Genomic DNA, 18,669 nt, shown 5'->3' on the forward strand with positions numbered 1-18,669 from the left:
CGGAGACTTCATATCTCTCGACCCGGGCATGAGCTTGGAAAACCATTTTCAGCTCTTCGAACATCTCATATGCTCCGTGTTGCTCAAAACGCTTTTGGAGCCCCGGTTCTAAGCTGTAAAGCATGCCGCACTGAACGAGGGAGTAATCATCAGTACGCTGCTGCCAAGCGTTCATAATGTCTTGGTTCTCTGGGATGGGTGCGTCACCTAGCGGTGCTTCTAGGACATAATCTTTCTTGGCAGCTATGAGGATGATCCTCAGGTTCCGGACCCAGTCCGTATAGTTGCTGCCATCATCCATCAGCTTGGTTTTCTCTAGGAACGCGTTGAAGTTCAGGGCAACATTAGCGTGGGCCATTTGATCTACAAGACCTATTGTAAAGATTTTAGATTAAGTTCATGATAATTAAGTTCATCTAATCAAATTATTCAATGAACTCCCACTCAGATAGACATCCCTCTAGTCATCTAAGTGAAACATGATCCGAGTCAACTAGGCCGTGTCCGATCATCACGTGAGATGGACTAGTCAACATCGGTGAACATCTTCATGTTGATCGTATCTTCTATACGACCCATGCTCGACCTTTCGGTCTTCCGTGTTCCGAGGCCATGTCTGTACATGCTAGGCTCGTCAAGTCAACCTAAGTGTATTGCGTGTGTAAATCTGGCTTACACCCGTTGTATTCGAACGTTAGAATCTATCACACCCGATCATCACGTGGTGCTTCGAAACAACGAACCTTCGCAACGGTGGATAGTTAGGGGGAACACTTTCTTGAAAATATTGGGAGGGATCATCTTATTTAAGCTACCGTCGTTCTAAGCAAATAAGATGTAAAACCTGATAAACATCACATGCAATCTAATAGTGACTTGATATGGCCAGTATCATATTGCTCCTTTGATCTCCATCTTCAGGGCGCCATGATCATCTTCGTCACCGGCATGACACCATGATCTCCATCATCGTTTCTTCATGAAGTTGTCACGCCAACGATTACTTCTACTTCTATGGCTAACGTGTTTAGCAATAAAGTAAAGTAATTTTCATGGCGTTATTCAATGACACGCAGGTCATACAAAAAATAAAGACAACTCCTATGGCTCCTGCCGGTTGTCATACTCATCGACATGCAAGTCGTGATTCCTATTACAAGAACATGATCAATCTCATACATCACATATATTTCATTCATCACATCCTTTTGGCCATATCACATCACAAGGCATATGCTGCAAAAACAAGTTAGACGTCCTCTAATTGTTGTTGCATGTTTTTACGTGGCTTCTATAGGTTTCTAGCAAGAACGTTTCTTACCTACGTAAAACCACAACGTGATATGCCAACTTCTATTTACCCTTCATATGGACCGTTTTCATCGAATCCGATTCGACTAAAGTGGGAGAGACAGACACCCGCTAGCCACCTTATGCAACTAGTGCATGTCAGTCGGTGGAACCTTTCTCATGTAGGCGTACGTGTAAGGTCGGTCCGGGCCGCTTCATCCCACGATGCCGCTGAAACAAGATAAGACTAGTAGTGGCAAGAAAATTGACAACATCTACGCCCACAACAAGTTTGTGTTCTACTCGTGCATAGAAACTACGCATAGGCCTGGCTCATGATGCCACTGTTGGGGATCATAGCAGAAATTTAAAATTTTCTACGTATCACCAAGATCAGTCTATGGAGTCATCTAGCAACAAGAGAGAGGGGAGTGCATCTACATACCCTTGTAGATCGCGCGCGGAAGCGTTCAAGAAAACGGGGTTGATGGAGTCGTACTCGTCGTGATCCAAATCACCGATGATCCTAGCGCCGAACGGACGGCACCTCTGCGTTCAACACACGTACAGAGCAGCGACGTCTCCTCCTTCTTGATCCACCAAGGGGGAAGGAGAGGTTGATGGAGATCCAGCAGCACGACGGCGTGGTGGTGGAAGTAGCGGGGATCTCGGCAGGGCTTCGCCAAGCTCAGCGAGAGGGAGAGGTGTTACGGGAGGGAGAGGCAGGCGCCAGGGGCTGTGGTGCGGCTGCCCTCCCTCCCCTCCATTATATATAGGGGCCCTGGGGGGCGCCGGCCCCTGCGAGATCCAATCTCCAGGGGGGCGGCGGCCAAGGGGTGGCTTCCCCCCCAAGCCAAGTGGGGGGCGCCCCCACCCCTAGGGTTTCCAACCCTAGGCGCAGGGGAGGCCCAAAGGGGGGCGCACCAGCCCACCAGGGGCTGGTTCCCCTCCCACTTCAGCCAATGGGGCCCTCCAGGATAGGTGGCCCCACCCGGTGGACCCCCGGGACCCTTCCGGTGGTCCCGGTACAATACCGGTGACCCCCGAAACATTCCCGGTGGCCGAAACTGGACTTCCTATATATAATTCTTCACCTCCGGACCATTCCGGAACTCCTCGTGACGTCCGGGATCTCATCCGGGACTCCGAACAAATTTTGGGTTACCGCATACTAATATCTCTACAACCCTAGCGTCACCCAACCTTAAGTGTGTAGACCCTACGGGTTCGGGAGACATGCAGACATGACCGAGACGACTCTCCGGTCAATAACCAACAGCGGGATCTGGATACCCATGTTGGCTCCCACATGTTCCACGATGATCTCATCGGATGAACCACGATGTCGAGGATTCAATCAATCCCGTATACAATTCCCTTTGTCAATCAGTACGTTACTTGCCCGAGATTCGATCGTCGGTATCCCAATACCTCGTTCAATCTCGTTACCGGCAAGTCACTTTACTCGTACCGTAAGGCATGATCCCGTGACCAAACACTTGGTCACATTGAGCTCATTATGATGATGCATTACCGAGTGGGCCCAGAGATACCTCTCCGTCATACGGAGTGACAAATCCCAGTCTCGATCCGTGCCAACCCAACAGACACTTTCGGAGATACCCGTAGTGCACCTTTATAGTCACCCAGTTACGTTGTGACGTTTGGTACACCCAAAGCACTCCTACGGCATCCGGGAGTTACACAATCTCATGGTCTAAGGAAATGATACTTGACATTGGAAAAGCCCTAGCAAACGAACTACACGATCTTTGTGCTATGCTTAGGATTGGGTCTTGTCCATCACATCATTCTCCTAATGATGTGATCCCGTTATCAATGACATCCAATGTCCATAGTTAGGAAAACATGACTATCTGTTGATCAACGAGCTAGTCAACTAGAGGCTCACTAGGGACATGTTGTGGTCTATGTATTCACACATGTATTACGATTTCCGGATAACACAATTATAGCATGAACAATAGACAATTATCATGAACAAGGAAATATAATAATAACCATTTTATTATTGCCTCTTGGGCATATTTCCAACAATCTACTGTATTCCAACTTTTCTATGGCAAAAACTCGTTAAAGAAAACCATAGAGCCATCGAAATAAGCACACAACGCAAAGAAAACAGAATTTGTCAAAACAAAGCAGTCTGTAGCAATCTGACTATTTCGAATACTTCTGTAACTCCAAATATTCTGAAAAATTAGGACGACCAGGGTAATTTGTATATTAATCTTCTGCAAAAAGAATCAGGGAAAAAGCTCTTTTCTATGATTTATGAAAATTATTTTCGTGAGTGCATAAGTTTCTGTTTTTCAGCAATATCAACAACTATCACTCAAGAAGTTCCTAAAGGCTTTACTTGGCACAAACACTCATTAAAACACAATCATAACAGTAGCATAATTGTGCAAACACACAAGAACAAAAAAAGAAGCAAAAATGAATTTTATTTATTGGGTTGCCTCCCAACAAGCTCTATCTTTATAGCCATTAAGATAGCCTTTGAGATTTCAATGATGCTCACATGAAAGATAATAATTGAAACACAAAGAGAGCATTCTGAAACATATGACAAACACATTTAAGTCTAACATACTTCCTATGCATAGGAATTTTATAAGCAAAAAAATTATTAAGACAAGAAACATCTAACATATGCAAAGAAGAGGAATAAAACATTGACGATCTCAACATAACGAGAGGTAATTTAGTAATATAAAAATTCCCACCACAATATTTTCCTCTCTCATAATAATTACATGTGGGATCATAATCAAATTCAACAATATAGCTATCATATAAAATTTTCTCTTCATGATCCACATGCAAAAAAGTTTTATAATCTTCCAAGATAGTGGGATTAACACCAACTAAAGTCATCACCTTTCCAAACCCACTTTCATAAAAAATTCATAAGATTGAACACTCTCCAAATATGTGGGATTATTTTTACCTAAAGTTGACACTCTTCCAAACCCACTTTCAATGCTATTGAAAAAATTATTATCAATATCATATTCATCATGAGGCATAAATAAATTTTCAAGATCATAAGAAACATCATCACTCCAATCATGATCATTGCAATAACTGGTGGACATATCAAAATTAGCATCCCCAAGCTTGGGGTTTTACATATTATTAGCACAATTGACATTAATAGAATTTATAGTAAAATCATTGCAATCATGCTTTTCATCCAAGGAGCTATCGTGACTCACTTCATAAATTTCTTCATCGCAATTTAAAGATTCACAAATCTCAAGCAAAACTTCATAAAGATAATCTAGTGCACTCAACTCACTAGCAATTGGTTCAACATGATTGGATCTTTTAAAAAGATTAGCAAGTGGATGAGGATCCATATCAATAATTTTTTAGCAAGTGAAGATGCAAGCATATAGAAGGCACATGGCAACACAAGCAAACAAAAGATCGAACGAGAAAAAGGGGAACGAAAAAGAGGGCTAATAAAAAGACGAATTTTTGTGAAGTGGGGGAGAGGAAAACGAGAGGCACGTGGCAAATAATGTAAATTGTGAGGAGATAAGATTTGTGATTAGGAACCTGGTATATGTTGAAGATCCTCCCCGGCAACGGCGCCAGAAATTCCTTTTGATGTCGCTTGAAGCAACGTCGGTATTTCCCCAAAGAGGAAGGAATAATGTAGCACATCGGTGGTAGGTATTTCCCTCAGATATGAAACCAAGGTTATCGAACTAGTAGCAAAAGCAAGCAACACAACATAAACAGCCTCTGCACATAGATAACAAATCCTCGCAGCCCGACGTGTTAAAGGGGTTGTCAATCCCTTCCGGGGTAGGGCGCCTCAAGATAGGCGAACGGACGTGAGATAAAATTGTAGTAGATTGATAGATCGAACGCCAAACAAAATAAATAGAAATAAAACGCAGCAAAGTATTTTTGTATTTTTGGTTTAGTAGATCTAATAATAAATGCAAGGAAAAAGTAGATCATAAAGGCAAATATATGAGAAAGAGACCCGGGTGCCGTAGGTTTCACTAGTGGCTTCTCTCGAGAAAAATAGCAAACGGTGGGTAAACAAATTACTGTTGGGCAATTGACAGAACTTGAAATAATCATGATGATATCCAGGCAATGATCATCATACATGCATCACATCCAAGATTAGTAGACTGACTCCTGCCTGCATCTACTACTATTACTCCACACATCGACCGCTATCCAACATGCATCTAGTGTATTAAGTTCATGAAACAACGGAGTAATGCAATAAGAATGATGACATGATCTAGACAAGATCTATCTATGTAGAGATAGACCCCATCGTTTTATCCTTAGTAGCAACGATACATACGTGTCGTTTCCCCTTCTGTCACTAGGATCAAGCACCGTAAGATCGAACCCACTACAAAGCACCTCTTCCCATTGCAAGATAAATAGATCAAGTTGGCCAAACAAAACCCAAATATCAGAGAAGAAGTACGAGGCTATAAGAGATCATGCATAAAAGAGATCAAAGAAACTCAAATACTTTTATGGATATAAAAAGATAGATCTGATCATAAACTCAAAGTTCATCGATCCCAACAAACACACCGCAAAAGAGCTACATCATATGGATCTCCAAGAGACCATTGTATTGAGAATTCAACGAGAGAGAGGAAGCCATCTAGCTACAAACTACGAACCCAAAGGTCTACAAAGAACTACTTACGCATCATCAGAGAGGCACCAATGGAGGTGGTGAACCCCATCCGAGATGGTGTCTAGATTGGATCTGGTGGTTCTGGACTCTACGGCGGCTTGATGAATATTTCGTCGACTCCCCTAGGGTTTCTGGAATATTGGTGTATTTATAGAGCAAAGATGCGGTCCGGGGGGCACCCGAGGTGGGCATAACCCACCAGGGCGCGCCTGGGCCTCCTGGCGCGCCCTGGTGGGTTGTGCCCCCTCGGGGCATCCCCAGGCGCAGCCAGGGCCCATTACGTTCCTTTTGGTCCAAAAAAATCTCCATGAAGTTTCGTTGCATTTGGACTCCGTCTGATATTGATTTCCTGCGATGTAAAAAACATGCAGAAAACAGCAACTGGCACTTGGCACTTTGTCAATAGGTTAGTACCAAAAAACGATATAAAATGACTATAAAATGATTATAAAACATCCAAGATTGATAATATAATTGCATGGAACAATCAAAAATTATAGATACGTTGGAGACGTATCATAGACTTATAGCAAGGCACACATCAAGTCTGGTACACAGCATTGTATACATGATAGAACCGATGGCTGAGGCATAGGGAATGCCTTTCATTTTCTCTATCTTCTGCACTGGTCGGGCATTGAGTCTGAGTCAACTTCACACCTTGTAACACAGGCAAGAACCCTTTCTTTGACTAATCCATTTTGAACTTCTTCAAAACTTTATCAAGGTATGTGCTTTGTGAAAGTCCAATTAAGTGTCTTGATCTATATCTATAGATCTTGATGCCCAATATATAAGCTGCTTCACCGAGGTCTTTCATTGAAAAACTCTCATTCAAGTATCCTTTTATGCTACCCAGAAATTCTATATCATTTCCAATCAACAATATGCCATCCACATATAATATCAGAAATGCTATAGATCTCCCACTCACTTTCTTGTAAATACAGGCTTCTCCAAAAATCTGTGTAAAACCATATGCTTTGATCACCTCATCAAAGCGTATATTCCATCTCCGAGATGCTTGCACCAGTCCATAAATGGATTGCTAGAGCTTGCACACTTTGCTGGAGCTTGCATCATCATATACAACTCTTCTTTAGAAATCCATTAAGGAATGCAGTTTTGATGTCCATTTCCCAAGTTCCATAATCATAAAATGCAACAATTACTAACATGATTTGGACAGACTTAAGCATCGCTACGGGTGAGAAGGTCTCATCGTAGTCAACTCCTTGAACTTGTCGAAAACCTTTCGCAACAAGTCGAGCTTTGTAGACAGTAACATTACCATCAGCGTCAGTATTCTTCTTGGAGATCCATTTATTCTCTATGGCTTGCCGATCATCGGGCAAGTGAACCAAAGTCCACACTTTGTTCTCATACATGGATCCCATCTAAGATTACATGGCCTCAAGCCATTTCGCGGAATCTCGGCACATCATCGCTTCCTCATAGTTCGTAGGTTCGTCATGGTCTAGTAACATGACTTCCAGAACAGGATTACCGTACCACTCTAGTGCGGAACGTACTCTGGTTGACCTACGAGGTTCGGTAGTAACTTGATCTGAAGTTTCATGATCATCATCATGAGCTTCCTCACTAATTGGTGCAGGCATCACTAGAACTGATTTCTGTGAGGAACTACTTTCCAATTCAAGAGAAGGTACAATTACCTCATCAAGTTCTACTTTCCTCCCACTATCTTCTTTCGAGAGACACTCCTTCTCTAGAAAGGATCCATTTTTAGCAACAAATATCTTGCCTTCGAATCTGTGATAGAAGGTGTACCCAACAGTTTCTTTTGGGTATCCTATGAAGACGCACTTCTCCAATTTGGATTCGAGCTTATCAGGTTGAAGCTTTTTCACATAAGCATCGCAACCCCAAACTTTAAGAAACGACTTCTTAGATTTCTTGCCAAACCATAGTTCATACGGTGTCGTCTCAACGGATTTAGATGGTGCCCTATTTAACGTGAATGCAACTGTCTCTAATGCATAACCCCAAAACAATAGTGGTAAATCGGTAAGTGACATCATAGATCGCACCATATCTAATAAAGTACAGTTATGACATTCGGACACAGCATTACACTGTGGTATTCCAGGTGGCGTGAGTTGTGAAACTATTCCACATTGTTTTAAATGAAGGCCAAACTCGTAACTCAAATATTCGCCTCCGTGATCAGATCATAGAAACATTATTTTCTTGTTACGATGATTCTCCACTTCACTCTGAAATTCTTTGAACTTTTCAAATGTTTCAGACTTGTGTTTCATTAACTAGATATACCCATATATGCTCAAATCATCTGTGAAGGTCAGAAAATAATGATACCCGCCGCGAGCCTCAACACTCATCGGACCGCATACATTGCTATGTATTATTTCCAATAAGTCAGTAGCTCGCTCCATTGTTCTGAAGAACAGAATCTTAGTCATCTTGCCCATGAGGCATGGTTCGCAAGCATCAAATGATTCATAATCAAGTGATTCGAAAAGTCCATCTGCATGGAGTTTCTTCATGCGCTTTACACCAATATGACCTAAACGGCAGTGCCACAAATATGTTGCACTATCATTATCAACTTTGCATCTTTTGGCATCAATATTATGAATATGTGTATCACCACGAGCAAGATTCAACAAAAATAGACCACTCTTCAAGGGTGCATGAGCATAAAAGGTATTACTCATATAAATAGAACAATCATTATTCCTTGATTTAAATGAATAACCGTCTCACATCAAACAAGATCCAGATATAATGTTCATACTCAATGCTGGCACCAAATAACAATTATTTATGTCTAAAACTAATCCCGAAGGTAGATGTAGAGGTAGCACTACAAAAAAAAGACACATCCGTGACATTTAGGGCCGAACGAAATTTTTTCTGTCATACTTATGACACTTCTATGACGCTAATTGTGACAAAACCCGGTATCATCATAGATGTGGTGGGCTCCTACTTCTATGACAAAAAATCATGACAGAAAATGGGCTTTTCGTCCTGGGCGGCCGGAGACGCAGCTGCATGACATTCTTTGGGCCGTCCATGACGGAAAAAACCGTGGTAGAAGCGAGGCCGAGGAAAATATCGGGGGAGTTCCTAGTTACGATGGGTGGTCGGGGGCCAAGTGATGCGCGTTTCTCTCGTACGTACGCGCGTGTGTTCGAGGCGTTGGGCTCTAACTGAACCCGAGCGATTGCACTGCAGGCTACGCGTTACTGAACCCGAGCGATCGATCGATGGCTGTTAACTGAACCCGATCGAGCGTTTCCTTCGTTCGCCACTGCTGCTAACTGAAGTGGATCGAACCTGCTGCCTCCTTCCCTTATTGAACAGTGAGCGTTGTTGGGGGGGGGGGTTTGGATGAACAGTTCCTGGTGGGGGGGGGTTGGATGAACAGGACACCGTGTTGCCGCTGGATGACCAGGACCCGGATCGATCGAGCCGGTTGGGTGTGGATGAACAGGACCCCGTGGAGGGAAGGTTGAACAGCAGCCGGTGGAGGGCTGGTTGAACAGTAGCCGGTGGAGGGCTGGATGAACAGTAGCCCGTGGAGGGGTGGTTGAATAGGACCCCGTGGAGGCTGGTTGAACAGTAGCCGGTGGAGGAGCGCGCGGTGGAGGCTGGATGAACAGAAGCCCGTGGATGAACAGTCGCAGGTGGAGGCTGGAGGAGGTCGATGGTGGATGAACAGTCGCAGGTGGAGGCTAGAGGAGGTCGATGGTGGATGAACAGTAGCCCGTGGAGGCTGGAGGAGGTCGACGGTGGAGACGAACAATATCCCGTGGAGTCCCGTTTTGCGGTACGCCACACCCATCCCGATGAACAGGACCCCCATTTCGACCGTAGCGCTCCAACACAAGTCTGTTTCCTCCATTTTGTAGTACGCCACACCCCTCCCGGTCGATAGGACCCCGTTTCGACCGTAGGAGGTCCAACAGAACTCTGTTTCCTCCGTTTTGCGGTACGCCAGACCCGTCCTGATGAAAAGGATCCCGTTTCGACCATGGTTGGTCGAACACAAGGCCGTTTCCCATGTTCTGCGGTACGCCAAGCCTCGTTTCCCTCGGTTGTTCCGTCCAAGCCGGTTGGCTCCCGATGAACACGACGACGCATTCCGTTCCGACCCAGCCGGTTGGCTCCCCATGAACACGACGACGACGCAGTTTCTCCGTTCCGACCCAGCCATGTACACGAGCCCTGGCCGTACGTATGCGCGAGTAGGCGTTCGAGACCCCGCCCGTATGTACGTACGTTGCCGTATTTTCTTTCTTGCACCATGGCCGCTATACGTAAGTGTACATGCAACGTGCACGCCTCTACTACGACATGTGCACGCCTCTACTACGACATGTGCGCGCCTCTACATCGACCAGTATGTACGTACACGTTCGTGACCAAAATGACAACGCTACGTACGCTTCGACCAGGTGGGTCCCGACTGTCGCGCTTCCTTGTGTGCGAAGATGTAGCTGGTGGGTCCCAGCAGTCAGGGGGAGAAAACATTATTTTTCAGGGTAAAAAGGATGCAGTTGCATGCATGCGTCCATGGGCGTGGTGCGTCCCCACTGTCAGCCTCTCACGTAGTCATCTTCCGATGACTCTCGGTTGTTGACCACACCATGCCGAGCGCACCAATGCCGGTGGACGACGGCGAGGCCCCAGACTGGAATGACCCGGAGATGGGGAAGACGCGGCAGTGGAGTTGTAGATGGAGAGGAGTGGGAAACTTGACAGGTACGGGTGCACGGCACCACTGCCGCCCACGGGAGACAGGAGCAAGAACATAGGTAGAAGAAGGAGCATGGCTGTTGGATTAACATTCAACGGTCCAGCTACTAGAATCATTTGTTGATTAAGTTGACAAAGCCCTGCATACACGTCTGCTTAGTAGGCCCACAAGTCAGCCACCAAATCTGTCGGGTCCCAGTTGTCATCGGGAGGAATGGTTTTTTTCGCATAACAAGGAGGCACTTCCTTCTGTGCAAAGATACAGCCGGTGGGTCCCAGCTGTCAGGGGGAGGAAACAGCTTAATAAGGAGGAACTTTCCTTGCGTGCGACCATGGACCTCGTGGGTCCCAGCCGTCAGGCTCTCCATGTACAGTCCTCTTCCGATGACTCTCGTATGTTGACCACGCCGCGCCGAGCGCAGCGAGGCGGTGGACGACGGCGAGGCCCCAGACTGGAATGACCCGGAGATGGGGAAGACACGACAGTGGAGTTGCAGACAAAGAGGAGTGGGAAACTTGACTGGTTTGGGTGCGGTTGTTGGGGAACGTAGTAATTTCAAAATTTTCCTACGCACACGCAAGATCATGGTGATGCATAGCAACGAGAGGGGAGAGTGTTGTCCACGTACCATCGTAGACCGTAAGCGGAAGCGTTATGACAACGCAGTTGATGTAGTCGTACGTCTTCACGATCGACCGATCCTAGCACTGAAAGTACGGCACCTTCGCGATCTACAAACGTTCGGCTCGATGATGTCCCACGAACTCACGATCGAGCAGAGTGTCGAGGGAGAGCTTCGTCAGCACAACGGCGTGATGACAGTGACGATGAAGCTACCGGCGCAGGGCTTCGCCTAAGCACTACGACGATATGACCGAGGTGGATTATGGTGGAGGGGGGCACCGCACACGGCTAAGAGATCAATGATCAACTTGTGTGTCTATGGGGTGCCCCCTGGCCACGTATATAAAGGATGGAGGGAGGAGGAGGCGGGCCCTCATAGGGCGCGCCCAAAGTGTGGAGTCCTACTAGGACTCCCTCGTCCTAGTAGGATTCCACCTCCCACATGCAATAGGAAAAGGGGAAGGGAGAAGGAGAAGGAAGGAAGGAGGCGGCCCCCTTCCCTAGTCCAATTCGGACCAGTCCATGGGGAAGGGACGCGGCCAACCTTCACGCCTTTCTCTCCTTTCCTGTATGGCCCATTAAGGCCCAATACGAATTCCCGTAACTCTCCGGTACTCCGCAAAATACCTGAATCACTCGGAACCTTTCCGATGTCCTTTGATAGCCTTCCAATATATCGATCTTTACGTGTCGACCATTTCGAGACTCCTTGTCATGTCCCTGATCTCATCCGGGACTCCGAACTATCTTCGGTACATCAAAACACATAAACTCATAATACCCATCGTCACCGAACGTTAAGCGTGCGGACCCTACGGGTTCGAGAACTATGTAGACATGACCGAGATACGTCTCCGGTCAATAACCAATAGCGGAACCTGGATGTTCATATTGGCTCCCACATATTCTACGAAGATCTTTATCGGTCAAACCGCATAACAACATACGTTGTTCCCTTTGTCATCTATATGTTACTTGCCCGAGATTCGATCGTCGGTATCTCAATACCTAGTTCAATCTCGTTACCGGCAAGTCTCGTTACTCGTTCCGTAATGCATCATCCCGCAACTAACTCATTAGTCACATTGCTTGCAAGTCTTATAGTGATGTGCATTACCGAGAGGGCCCAAAGGTACCTCTCCGATACACAGAGTGACAAATCCTAATCTCGATCTATGCCAACTCAACAAACACCATCGGAGACACCTGTAGAGCATCTAAGTAATCACCCATTTACGTTGTGACATTTGATAACACACAAGGTGTTCCTCCGAATTCGGGAGTTGCATAATCTCATAGTCTGAGGAACATGTATAAGTCATGAAGAAAGCAGTAGCAATGAAACTGTAACGATCATAATGCTAAGCTAACGAATGGGCCTTGTCCATCACATCATTCTCCTAATGATGTGATCCCGTTCATCAAATGACAACACATTTCTATGGTTAGGAAACATAACCATCTTTGATAAACGAGCTAGTCAAGTAGAGGCATACAAGGGACACTTTGTTTTTCCTATGTATTCACACATGTACTAAGTTTCCGGTTAATACAATTCTAGCGTGAATAATAAAAATTTATCATGAAATAAGGAAATAAATAATAAATTTATTATTGCCTCTAGGGCATATTTCCTTCAGTATCCCACTTGCACTAGAGTCAATAATCTAGTTGACATCGCCATGTGATTTAACACCAATAGTTCACATCACCATGTGATTAACACCCATAGTTCACATCGCCATGTGACCAACACTCAAAGGGTTTACTAGAGTCAGTAATCTTAGTTCACATCGCCATGTGATTAACACCCAATGAGTACTAAGCTGTGATCATGTTTTGCTTTTGAGAGAAGTTTAGTCAACGGGTCAGCCATCTTCAGATCCGTATGTATTTTGCAAATTTCTATGTCAACAATGCTCTGCACGGAGCTACTCTAGCTAATTGGTCCCACTTTAAATATGTATCCAGATTGAGACTTAGAGTCATCTGGATCAGTGTCAAAACTTGCATCGACGTAACCCTTTACGACGAACCTTTTGTCACCCCCATAATCGAGAAACATATCCTTATTCCACTAAGGATAATTTTGACTGCTGTCTAGTGATCTACTCCTAGATCACTATAGTACTCCCTTGCCAAACTCAGTGTAGGGTATACAATAGATCTGGTACATAGCATGGCATAATTTATAGAACCTATGGCTGAGGCATAGGGAATGACTTTCATTCTCTTTCTATCTTCTGCCGTGGTCGGGCTTTGAGTCTTACTCAATTTCACACCTTGCAACACAGGCAAGAACTCCTTCTTTGATTGTACCATTTTGAACTACTTCAAAATCTTGTTAAGGTATGTACTCATTGAAAAATCTTATCAAGCGTCTTGATCTATCTCTATAGATCTTTATGCTCAATATATAAGCAGCTTCACCGAGGTCTTTCTTTGAAAAACTTCTTTCAAACACTCCTTTTGTTGGGGAACGTAGTAATTTCAAAAATTTCCTACGCACACGCAAGATCATGGTGATGCATCACTACAAGAAATATGTCAACTTGTGACCCTCACTATTGGCCGCTGAAAGGTCATAGTTTTTCATTTACGACCTTTTTGTGACCAAAAACAGAAGGTCAAAAGCTGGCGGTCGTAAACTGAAATTGACGACCTTCTGTAAAAGGTCGTTGGTTCTTCGACCAAAATTTTGGTCACTAGCAGCCTCCCCAGACCACGTAGGATCCAGCGTGGCAAGCTGACGTGGATAAGAATCAGCCCGGTCCAATTCGGTGTTTTACATGGGCCGAACCCATTAATTCAACCTTTTTACTATATATTTTTTCGGTGAATTTTCTCTAGCTACATGGGCTTGGCCCAACAATTTGGCCTTTTTTTATTTTGGGCCATGGCCTTTTTAGTTTTTAGTCTATATTTTTCAATCTGGTCCCACAAGTCAGATGGGTCCTAGTTGTCATAATCTCCTATATTGGTCCCACATGTAAAAAATGTGAGCATTGTTTAGATTATTTTCACAAATGGGCCCACTAATCAGGTTTCCATTTCACACGTCTTCAAATCACACAAATAATCAATATTTTAAATAGAACAAAAAAATGTAGAATTTCTTAGGCCTGGAGCTTCTGTACATAATCTATTACAATCTGTGCATAGTTTATTACAACCCAGATATGCCTACTATTACAGTACTATAATATTTACAGTTTATTACGGTCAAACAGAACAAATCTTTGCTACGTAGGGCTACACGCCGCTTCGAACTTGAAATTTCCTAGGCCTGGAGCTCCTGTAAAAGGGTGAACACAAAGGCATTAGAGTACCATTTTCATTCTTGGAGTAGATATTCCAACCTCTAGGTTTAGTGTATAGACAATCTAGAAAATATATATTTAACAAAATTTCACAGAAATGCAGATTTATGGATCGAATGTATGATAAAGCAACAGATTCAAACAACTTCAAATTAATGAATTGATGTTTTCGAGACCAATTATATCAGAACACTAGATGTTTCCAATGCATATTCGCAGAACCTTGGCATACTCACAAAATCTTAAATCAATCCTAAATCAGTGTTGCCTACAAGAAACACTCATCAGTCTCATGTTTTGAAAAGCAACGTGGGTGAAACCAAGTCAAAATAAGGAGCATAACAAATTCATGGCAACAAAAATTAGCTTGTGATCCATAACACATTATTTATTCTTTACAAAGTAGAATTTCCGTAGATATCATTTCCAGACACCAAATAGAAAGTAACATGTACAGAATGTGACAGCATTTAGTTCACTTTATTGTACAAGTTGGGTCCAGTTTACTCGGTTGGACAAGATGCATTTGTTAACTACGAAGAGAATGACACTATTATGCGAGATAATTGTTGTGTCGCTAACAATCACCATGTAAGAATGTTTTGCTGTAGCAATACATGAACATCAAGTGAGAGTGGTGTTTTGTTCTTACCACAGCGGAACAATTGAGACAATGCCCGATTCACCTTGCTTCTCCACAAGACTCGACCAGCAGCACGCATCCTTGAAGGAACCAGTGGCGCTGTTTGCTCCCTTGGCCCAGCTCCTTGCTGCGGAGGACGGCCAGTACTTGGATGCGGAGCCCGCTGCACACGGCATATTGTGTCACTACTTGCAGCAACAGAAGGAACTCACATATCATAGAACTTGCAGCAAGTTAAAAATGTAATAGGACCGATATATGTCTACGAAGCAATAGGTCAACTAGAGATTCATGTCTAGAATTTGCTAGAGAAGAAAATAACAAGTCAGGATACATAATATATCTGCCAAAAGAAGGACTGATATCAATCAGACCCTTTAATTTTAAAGAACATGGTTTCGATTTGTTCTTTGCATATTTCATGAGACTTAGAAGCACATTCACTTTAGCGACTCATCTTTTCAAGCATTCAATCAAATGGCCCTATAATACCAGACAAAGAGGAGTTGTAGTGGTATGCACTTATCACATATACACGAACCATGCTTAAAATCCACACATATATATACATATCCCAATAGAACAGAGCTAGTAAGCAAACTAGCAGCCGTGCACTTGATGTCTTGTACTAACAGTTAAGAACACATAAAACTGAACTGCAACAAGAAGAATTGCATAAGACAAGCTCATGTATGAGCTGTGACATAAGTGTGGCTATTAAAGCGAAACATATTTCATATATGGCTATATGCCAAATAATCACTATTTACCATTAGCAAAAAAGGCACAGCGTACAGGGTTTTGATTTTCCACCATAATTGCATATCAATGTGACTGGTCTGTCCACTGATAAAGAAAAAACAACTAAAATTGTAATTCACTTAAACATAGTAATCATATGCCTAACTATGTTATCAGATGGCAGGTGAACAATTCTAGCAAACGCAAAAATAGTATGATCAGTTGGGATCACTTCTGATTTTGCTTGCTCACACACCAACCACAAACGTGATCACAGCCAAGTATTTAACCAGTTTGCCGCAATAGAGCAATGCCCAATCCTTACACATGTATAATGGCGTGAATATGCAGGTTAGACCTAGATGTTACTAACAAGTGTTCTTTGCAGAATTAATGAATAAGTGTAGTATTTCTGACTAGCCAGAATTAATCTTTGTGCATACATCCTGCCATGTTGTTCCTTGCCAAATAAGCTCCCAAAAGCAGTATTAATAAAATTGAAACAGAATAACACTTAGAGGACTACAGGAACCACAACAAGAAATTTTCTGTTGCGAGTAAGCTGCTTGTCGTTGTCCATTTGCTCCCACCAAGTCAACCTATTATGCATCCCCTGATCATCAGCGAATGGAGTTCCCTTCTTCCAGTGGAAGAAGTGGTATGTAATCCGAAATGAAGATTCAATTAGGAAAGCAATGACAATAGAGAAATAATTTCATGCTATAATCTTATGAGAAAAATAGCAATAATTTGTACTTCTAGAATTGAGGTTGGGCCAACTAGAACTGCAGTATTTACTGCCAGAATGATTTCATGAATTTTGCCACTACATTATTATATTTAAAGTAGCAAAAGAATGATTAAATGCAGGCTATTTATTTGGCTATTATGAAAAAGTAAACCTTCAAACTAGAATACACTTTATTAGTTGGCAGGATTGGCGAATGCGTCGTAGCAATTTGTAGCTAGGGGAGACGAAGGGTGGGCAGATGCGAACGTAATCGGCGCCACCAACGACGAAGATGGAGTTGCACAGGCCATCTATGACTACGCCTTCTAACAGCCACTGACACCAAGGCGCACTGGGACAGGATTGTCGTCCCACAGTGTTGTTCCCAAATAACAAGTTTTGTTCAAACATCTATCAGCAAGATTATTCAGTATTGCAGTCACAGCACTCGCCAAGAATTTTAAGCACTTGAAGCATTAGGCAGATCTATTTTTTGGCCAAGCTACTTTGTACTCCACTTGTTATGTTGACAAATAATAACCAGGATAATCAAAGATCATGTACAGTACCATGGTTGAGAATTCAGATCTACGGAGAATTTTGCTAATCAGCCATTGCAGCAAAAAAATGTTTGGTATACAACCGGTCTCTCTATTTACACACCGAATCAATCAATGCCTTCCTGAACAATATGTCTTCCTGAAGAACACGAGAGAAGCAAAAGCCTCTTAGTACATTTGACAGGCTAAATTCTGACCGCACGAAGCAAGCAATAGAGGTAAACAAACATGAATTGAGGTAAACAAACACGATCCACGGGAGTCGAGGACGTGTAAGGGAGGGAGGGAAGGAGGGAGGGGAGGGGGAGAGGTGGGTACCGCAAAGTGGCCGAGGTTGGCGAGTGTCTAGGCCATGCCGGGGGTGCAGCTGAAGATGGAGAGGATGAGGAGCCAGGAGACGAAGAGGATGAAGATGTGGGTGGTCCAGACCCCCAGGTACATGAACCACTCGATGTTCTTGTTCAGATCCGGCGGGGGCACTGCCTGCACGTACAGCTTCGCCATCGATCCCCTTGCCCTACCGGCACGCGTGCTGCGGGGTGGTGGCTCCTCACGTCCGGCTCGGCGTCCCGGGAGCCGTGGGATAGGGCGACACAGAGGAGTCAAGGGGGCGGAGGAAGGTGACGATTTGGGGCCCCTCTTGATCTGGATCCGGAAGTTGCTGCTCGCTTCGATTTGGGGCCGCCCTCCCTTGTGTGCGGTATGGAGATAGGGCGAGGGGAGAGGGGCGGCGGCGGCGAGGTCGCTGGTGACGGAGCACGGCGGCGGCTGTGGGTAGGGTTTGGGGTGGGGCAGAGAGAGCTGTGGGCATGGCGGATCTGACGGCGGCGGGGGGTGGGTGGGTGGGTGCGGCGGATGTGGAGGAGAGGAGAGGAGGTAAGGAGGGCGCCGCCGGTGGCGACGGGGAGCTAGGGATAGAGAGGGGTGGCGGCATCGATCTGGATCGGGGAGAGACAGAGAGGGAGGCGGCGGGCGGAAGGAAGGGAGGAGAGGTGACTGAGGTGATCCGCGGTGGGTTTCTTTAGATGGATGGATGGATGGATGGTGAGATTGCTAGCAATGGATGGTAGGATGTTGTGACGCCCATATAATCAAGCTACAGTAAACCTCTGGTGATGGTGCCACGTCACCTCGGTTACTGTTGATAAACTCGAGTTAGTTCAAAAACGATTCAAGTTAAAATATAAAATATAGGCAAACAGTAAAGTTTTCAAATATCGAAACTAAAATGTTTGGGTTGTGTCAAATAAATCGTAAGTAATTATGGTGGAGAAACCCACATTTTTATAAAATAATTAAAGCA

General features: G+C 44.4%; 1 pseudogene; it reads right to left on the bottom strand.

The window, feature by feature from the left end:
- Positions 1-16,198: 16,198 nt before the first annotated feature.
- Positions 16,199-17,870, bottom strand: LOC123494972 (uncharacterized protein C119.09c-like; annotated as a pseudogene).
- Positions 17,871-18,669: the final 799 nt, after the last annotated feature.

The sequence above is a fragment of the Aegilops tauschii genome, chromosome 7 (assembly GCF_002575655.3).
Source record: "Aegilops tauschii subsp. strangulata cultivar AL8/78 chromosome 7, Aet v6.0, whole genome shotgun sequence".
Classification (NCBI taxonomy): Eukaryota; Viridiplantae; Streptophyta; class Magnoliopsida; order Poales; family Poaceae; genus Aegilops; species Aegilops tauschii.